Genomic DNA, 8,961 nt, shown 5'->3' with positions numbered 1-8,961 from the left:
ATTCTGCATAACACTGTTCAATAGAGAATCTCCAAGAATCTGTATATATAAAAGCCTAAGTGACTGAATGACCGAACAACCGGTCGACCAGTTGCTATGACGTTCACTGACCACCAGGGGGCAGACGCTTAACACAGGAGCTGCCCCCTGGTGGCCAGTGCACTCCCACAATCAACGTCCTGTGGCTGGCCAACCTCTTGCGGCCAGCCCCGCCCCCCCCATCAGCCCCAATCAGGGGGCCGGCCAGTCAACCTCCCGCGGTCCCAGCCGGCTGGTCCCCCCATCATGGCCCCAATTGCCAGCCAGGTTGAGGGACCCCACCCATGCACGAATTCGTGCACGGGGCTTCTAGTCTATTATAAATTGAGGTATGAGCATTATAAAATGGTTGTTCCGGTTATTTGAGACTTAAATACTACTGACTATTTTGTAAGCCATGTGTTTAATTTTGTCACCAGAGAATTCGATGTCATGAATGTACCTTAGAATAAGTCTGGCTATTTCTTTTTAAGATGAAGTGAATAGTCCTCAAAGGCCAGTTTCTTGAAATAAGCGAGGAAGTTTTTGATGGATGTCACCTTCATCGTGTTATCATGATGACATGGTAGACATCTGTCATCATGGTGGCACAGAAAATACATTGATGTTTGTACCAGGCTAATGCCTGAATCCTGGCTTACCACTTAAATTCCGTATGACCTTGAGCAAATCACATTATCCCTTGTAACCAAAAATTCTTTGTAGATAAAGGAAGAATTACTTCTGCATCACTGTCTCCTGAGGGGGTGTAAGGATGCAGTGAGATCACGGATATGAAGAAGCTAATTAAGTCAAGGAATTATTAAGAATTTCGATACTCCTCACATCTAGACCATGTTAGAAAACATCCTAAAAAGGAGTAGCTAGATATTCAAGTGTCAACTTTCTAAGATTTTCCGAGAAGACAGAACAACTGAGCAGCCACAGTGGACCTACTGGCCCAGAACATACGGGGCACACTGCTCACTAAAGTGTGTAAACTGATATCTTAATGAAACATGCAACATGAAGCTGTTGGTCAGATGTGCAATTTTAAGATCATGGAGTGGTACAGAAATACTCAGGGTAAGAATTGAGGTACTTTAATTACTGGGACCTCAGCAACTCACAGTTGTTGTGGCAAATGTACCATTACATTTTGCTTTGGGGAAAACTGTCATTTTAACTCATAACTCAGATTAACGGTTGGGAATGCCCTTTCCACACGTGATCCCAAAGGAAAGGAACAAAGGTAATTCTTCTTTAATAAGGTAAAGACTGCAGGTGGAACAGCGCTCCCCTGGGCGATCCCTGAGGGCCTCAGAGAGACAGGAACAGAAAGGAAGAGGAGCATGGGACATGCATTCCCGTGCAATCTGCAGGAGCACGCTCACACATAAACCTATATCTCCAAAGATGAACTTAAACTTTTATGCATTAAAGAGATATTAGCATGGCAAGAATGTATTGCTTAATAATTCAGCACACGCATTAACCTAAGAAGGATTTAAAAGTCATTTATTGGAAAGAGCAATTTATTGTCAACATTTTCAATTGGTAATTTTATTACCATTTTATGCCAAAGGTTATAATTTCTCCTTTTTATATTTTCTCTTATATTCAATTTAATATTTTTATGAGACAAATTTAACAATAAATCATAAGGTATTTAATTATTTTTACCTCTGAGTTTTCTCACTCCTCTGCTGTTTCATTTCCCTGGAATATGCAATAGAGTCTCATCAATAACAAATAATTAAACAGAGGTGTGTTTTTTTAATGTGACTTGTCTGATACAGGCTTAGGGAGACTTACTAGAACAGGAACCTCTGTTAAAAAGAAACTGAGGACTGGATATTAGTGACCAATGCACTTACTATGCACACAAAAAAATGATAGGTGCTTTAAAAAAACAAAAAGGCTAAATAAACGTAGGTTCCATATATGGAAACAAAGTGCTTGGAACACAGGAAAGTTGTAGTTCTATTTTCTGCTGATCAAACCACAGCTGAGATAAAGAGTTCAATTTCGGAAAATATCATCTAGGAGAAATATGGAGGAGGGCCACCAGAACCAAAAGAACATGGAAATAGTCATGGGAGGAAGCACAGAGGCATTTGGGAGGATTGGCCTGAGGATGAGAATCAAAGAGGGAGACAGGACAATGGTCTGAAAACAGACAAAGAGACACTAGGTAAAAGAACTTATGAATTTGTTCTATTTATCCACAGGGCTAGGATTCTTACGTAGAAATCAGAGGGAAGTACATTATGGGTTAACTTGTTTAAAATTATGTTCTAGCAAATCGACCTACCTGAAAATGCAATATGCTATCTTGGAAAGCAGCCATTTTCCCACCTTTCAAGTAGAAGATAAATGGGCATCGATCAGGGACACTGTAGAGCAGCGCTGTCCAAGGAACTGTGTGTGGTGATGGAAGGTCATAGGTCTGCCCTGTCAAGACAGGTTGCCTTAGACAGGAACCCACATTGGCTTTCCACTCCAACAGAAGGGAAGGCAGAGAACACAGTATGGATGCAGGTAAGTGGGGAGCTGGGGTTGCTGATAGCATGTGGACGTTCTGTTTAGATTGATTTCATTTTCTTAGTGAAATAAGAAAAAACCATCTGTTGAGAGCTGGAAGGGAGAGACAGTGTTGAAAGTAAAAGGAAAGAGAATGTGTGAAATAGTCACCTTGAAAAATGAGAGTGATATTATTAGGGAAGTTGTTAGCTCCTGGATCACTGTCAGTCTCTTGAAAACTAGTTCTTCAATAAAATGCAATGATTTCCGTATCCATGTACGTAATTTTTCTATTACTCTGGCCTCTCAGTTTTTTGCTCTCGCTTCCCAATGATCTTTTCCTTCACCCTATCTTTTCCTCCACTTACTACCATGAAACCCTAGACATGATCATTTACATAAAATTGCCATCCTCCCATAATTTCAATTTCAAGCATATTACTTTCTGAATACCACCTTCCAACTTTCTAGCTTATTTCTTCTAGTATCTGGATCCCAGCAATTATTCATTTCATCCCTACAGCCTTTTCATTATCTCTTGCTCCACTCTTACTCCACTCCACTCCTTATTGAGCTTAGATGCCCTGATCAACCACAATCATCTCCTTGAATATAGACTTGACTCCTTCTCCCATACCTATCCCTTCTCACTGCTCATGAATAGCACTCTAGCAATTCATCTCTTGTGTGTTTTTTAAATTTTCTTTCTCTTCTTGATTTTTATTTCATTTATATAATACATGCTGTAATTTCCCCCATTAAAAAAAATCACTATTGTTTTATCCTACTTCCTCCACTAACTACTACTCTTCATCTTTCCTGGTATAGAAAAAAAATTTTAAGTGAAGTATTGTCTATAATCACTGTTTCCAAATCCTTTCCTTCTATTTTCTCTTGAAACCTCTCTAATCAGACTTTCCTTACTACCACCCCACTAAAACTCCTTATTGCAAAGTCTAATCATTTATTCTTAGTCTCCATTTAACTTCATATATCAGGGAAGGGACTTCATCTCATTTTATCAGTTTCTTCACTTGACTTCCAGGACACCAGAGTTTTCTGATTTCCCTTCTATCTCACTGGCATCTCCCTGTGAACTCCGAAGAGCTCAGGCCCTGTGCTTCTTTTTCTAGCTCCTTTTACTTCCTTGGTGATCTGATTTGACTTTACGTCATTAAATGCCACACATACACTTCTGACTCCCAGATTTTATATTTGGTTCAAATCTGTCCCCTGAATTCCAAACTTACATGTAACTTCCTACTCAACATCTCCACTTGTGTCTAATTGGCATCTCAAATCTAGCATATTCCAAACTGACATCTTATTTCCCTTCTAAATTTACATCATCCAGTCTTCCTCATCCAGGGTTGATGGCAACTCCATCTTTCCAGGTGTTCAGATCAAAGCTGGGTAGTCATCACATCCAATCTGTTAGAAAACTTGCCCATTTCTTACCTCCTTGATCTACCCAAAGTCTTCCCTGATTGCCCCAGACCACGTAGTTTCATATCTTGTGAATTCTTGGTCTATGAAACACATTCCGTGATGCATTTCAGAAGCCCTGAACATGTGCAAGGAAATAAAGAGAAGCTTTCTAACCAAAAGAATAAAAGCAGTGAAGAGTAAAATGACATTTGGAGGACTGCTAGTAGTTCAACAGAGCAAATGATGTAAGAGATAAATATGTAGAAAGACACAGGGGCCAGATTATGTATAGAAGGCCTTGTATTATCTAGGTGAAGTAGGCTTTATTTTGCCAGAAATGAAGAGTCATTGAAAAGTCTTAAGTAGGGGAAACAGCAGATTTGTGTTGGAATGATCACTCTTACAGCATAGTGGAAGATAAAGTAGGCAAGACACATGCCTAGAGCAGGGGGGAGAGCAAAAAAAGCAAAATTATTATAATAGCCTAGGGAAACGATGGTAAAGGCCTGAACTAAGGTAGGTTCTATCAAGATAGAAAAAGGGAGGGCAATGCTGAGAACTCTTAAAAATATAGAATCCCTTAGATTTGGTATATCCTTGAATACTAGAGGCCTGGTGCATGAATTCATGTATCAGTGGGGTCCCTTGGCCTGGCCTATGGGATCCGGCCAAAACCAGCTCTCTGACATCCCCCAAGGGGTCCTGGATTGCAAGAGGGCACAGGCCAGGCCAAAGGACCCCACTGGTGTACGATTGGGGCGGGGAGAGATGCAGGAGGTTGGCCAGCCTAGGAGGGGCCACGGGAGGGCTCCAGGGCATGTCCGGCCCCTCTCGTCTTGCTCAGTCCCGATTGGCCAGACCCCAGCAGCAAGCTAACCTATCGGTCAGAGTGTCTGCCCCCTGGTGGTCAGTGCACGACATAACAAGTGGTTGAGCAGCCTTAGCATACATTAGCATATTACGCTTTGATTGGTTGAACGGCCGACTGGACAACTGGACACTTAGCATATTAGGCTTTTCTTATATAGGATGGGAAAAGGAGGGAGTCAATGATGAATATCAGTTTTCTGACTTGTGTGTGTTTGGATGGTGGTGCCACCTGAGATAGGAGGCGAGAGCAACAAGTAGAGAGAGATGATGAGTTTGTGCTAGACAGACTGAGTGTCAAGTCTCCAGTGACATCTCAGTGAAGACATCCAGGAACTTTGTAAATTTTATGGGTGAGGAGCTTTGTGCTAAAGATGTGAGTTTAGGAATTATTTTTTCTAACCTGGGCATTAGAATTGCTTAGTGATAGTATGCTGAGGAAAAAGAAGACCAATACAAGGATAACATTACATATGTGCAGAGAGGAAAGGGAGTCTCTGAATATTCAGAATAGTTGGAGGTAAGTTAAGAACCAAGAAAGGGTGGTATCTCAGAAATTAAGGGAGGAATTTTAAGAAGAGGAATTATCAAGTAAGATGAGGATTATATTAGTCAGCTCAAGCTGCTATAACAAAATATGATAGACTTTGTGGCTTTAATAACAGACATTTTATTTCTCACAGTTCTAGAAGCTGGGAAGGTCAAGATCAAGGTGCTAGCAGCTTTGGTTCCTGGTGAGAGTGAGCGACATCTCTCTGACTTGGAAATGATGCCTTCTCTCTGTGTTCTCAAATGAGAGAGAGAGACAAAGAGAGATCTCTCTGAACTCCTTTCCTCTTCTTCTAAAAACAGTAATCCTACCATGGAGGAACCAACTTCATGACCTCCTAAAGTCCCACCTCTAAAGACCCTGATGTTGGGGCTTAGGGCCTAAACATAGAAATTTTTGTGTTGGGGCGGGGGGGAGAAGGGGGACAGACACACAAACATTTAGTCCATAACAAGGATTAAAGGAGTTCTTTAGATTTGGCAATTGAGAAGCATTTGGTGGCCTTGGTCAGAACAAATTTTGATGAAGTTGTAAGTGTAGAAGTCTGATGGCAGATAAAGGGAAAAGTTGGAAAGCCAAGACAATGATCTCAGTCTAGCATTCCAGTTCCTGGCTTCAAAGAGAAGGGAGAAAGATAATGTATTTAGAGGGAAGTGCAGAACTCTTTTAAAATGGAGAGATTTGAGCATGCTTACAGGCATCTAGAAGTATCAGTAAAAAATAGTTTTATAATTTTAAAATACTGTAGATAAAGGAAACGGCTAATAGAGCAAGGTCCTTCAGGTAATGGAAGAGGATTACACCAAGAGAAAGAAGAGCTAAACAAGAAGCAAGATTGCTTGTTCTGGGGTTAGAGAAGAGGAAGTAAAGTTGGAGCCAGATATAGTAAACATGTAGGTGTGAGCAGTTGCATAAGGTTGGCCCTCAAAAGGGCCTATGCTAGGTTTCATCTCTCCTGTGGCCACTTTGAAATTCTTTTTTTTTTTTTTTTTTTTTTTTAATATATTTTATTATTGATTTTTTACAGAGAGGAAGGGAGAGAGATAGACAGTCAGAAACATCGATGAGAGAGAAACATCGATCAGCTGCCTCCTGCACACCTCCTACTGGGGATGTGCCCGCAACCAAGGTACATGCCCCCGACCGGAATCGAACCTGGGACCTTTCAGTCTGCAGGCCGACGCTCTATCCACTGAGCCAAACCGGTTTCGGCTGAAATTCTTAATAATGTTATCTTTGAGCTTGCATTTTGTACATGAAGTCCAATGGAACAGTAAAGTATGCACATGAACAGAGAAGATATGTCTAGCAGCAATATACACACACTCAAGTTTAAGCCCATAGACATGGTGAGCAGCAAGCAGTTTAGCTGGCTGCCTGGCCATACATGCACACACCTCACACAGTCTGGGGAACTACAGGGCCCTGAAGGAATGGCTGTGGCTGAGACCTGGGTCCAAATTAGCAGCAATGATTGTGGAAGTAGCAGCAGAAGCAGCTGTGGTGATGGTCATAGGCCCTAGTCCCAGGACAGAGCAGAGGTTTAGCACTAGGACCTGCAGTGGGAGGCCAGTATCCAACTCTGCGACATCTACACAAATATTAACTTTCCTGCATGAACAATGGGACAGGAATTGTTGATGCTAAGTACACTTCGGAAGAAAATTAAAGCAAGATAGCAGTGTACACGTGGGCATTGCAATAAAGCATATCTGGAACTCATTAGAATATTTCAGAGTTCAGAATTTCTGGTTTGGAAAATACTGCAACACTGTCAAACAAATATCCATTAAATTGCTCATGAATGAATTTACACTTATAATTAAACTCAGACTTAACACAAAGTTGATGTGTATGAAGAGTTAAATCTTTTTTTATATATAAAAATGTTCTATGAGAATCATCAGCTCTAGGTATACTAAAATTAATATTTCAAAATAATTTCTCAGAAATTTATCTCAATGTCATCATAGCTTATATAATACTCTTAAAAGCTCCCATAATAGTTGCATCAGCAGAAATATCCTCAAAATTAAAAATTATTTGCAATCTTGCCTTTGAAAAGAACACTGACATTGTTTTCAGTTATATCGATTGAAAATTTAAGTTGTTAAAAGTAAAAATTTTACCAACCTAATAAATGAACTTGCAGGGAAAATGAGTAAGAAATATCATGTGATTAGGATGTCACATGAATAAAATATTGTTATTTATTGTAGTATATAAAATTATGACACTGAAGTATTTTTTGCAATAAGTTTGTTTTATTTATGTATCACTATTACTCCTAATATATGTTGAAATGAAAAAAAAATATTTTTACTGGAGAAAGGTTTATATTTTATTTATTTTATTTTTTATTTTTTTTAAATAAATCTTTATTCAGATTATTACAATTATTTCTCCTTTTTCCCCCCATAGCTCCCCTCCACCCATTTCCCACCCCACCTTCTGCCCTTACCTCCCCCGCACTGTCCTCATCCATAGGTGTATGATTTTTGTCCAGTCTCTTCATGAACCCCCCATACCCCTTTCCCCCTGAGAATTATCAGTCCACTCCCTTTCTATGCCCCTGATTCTATTATATTCACCAGATTATTCTGTCCCTCAGGTTTTTAATTCACTTGATTTTTAGGTTCACTTGTTGATAGATATGTATTTGTTTTTCATAATTTTTCTCTTTACTTTTTTCTTCTTCCTCTTCTTTAAGAATACCTTTCAGCATTTCATATAATACTGGTTTGGTGGTGATGAACTCCTTTAGCTTTTTCTTGTCTGTGAAACTCTTTATCTGCCCTTCAATTCTGAATGATAGCTTTGCTGGGTAGAGTAATCTTGGTTGTAGGTTCTTGCTGTTCATCACATTGAAAATTTCTTGCCACTCCCGTCTGGCCTGCATAGTTTCTGTTGAAAAGACAGCTGACAGTCGTATGGGTGCTCCCTTGTAGGTAACTAACTGTTTTTCTCTTGCTGCTTTTAATATTCTCTCTTTGTCTTTTGCTCTTGGCATTTTAATTATGATGTGTCTTGGTGTGGTCCTCTTTGGATTCCTTTTGTTTGGGGTTCTGTGGGCTTCCTGGACTTGTAAGTCTATTTCTTTCACCAGGTGTGGGAAGTTTTCATTCATTATTTCTTCAAATAGGTTTTCAGTATCTTGCTCTCTCTCTTCTTCTGGCACCCCCATAATTCTGATGTTGTTACGCTTGAAGTTGTCCCAGAGTCTTCTTACATTATCTTCAACTTTTTGGATTTTTTTTTTTTGCTTTTTGCTTTTTCGGTTGAGTGTTTTTTGCTTCTTTGTAATTCAATTCTTTGACTTGATTTTTGTGTTCCTCTTGTCTGTTTTTGGGTCTCTGTATAATATTTTTTATTTCAGTCAGTGTATGTTTAATTTCTAGTTGGTCCTTTTTCATATCTTCGAGGGTCTCGTTATATTTATCGGCCTTTTCTAGGATATTCTTAAAAAGCCTTATAACCGTGGTTTTGAATTCTATATCCAGTCGTTTGTTTTCCTCCATTTCTTTCGTTTGTGATTTGATTCTTTGACCCCGCATTTTCATTGATTCCCTGAGTTG

Source organism: Plecotus auritus, assembly GCF_963455305.1.
Source record: "Plecotus auritus genome assembly, chromosome: 4".
In the NCBI taxonomy this organism is placed as follows: domain Eukaryota; kingdom Metazoa; phylum Chordata; class Mammalia; order Chiroptera; family Vespertilionidae; genus Plecotus; species Plecotus auritus.
The sequence above is the reverse complement of the archived record's forward strand: the minus strand, read 5'-3'. Positions refer to the sequence as shown.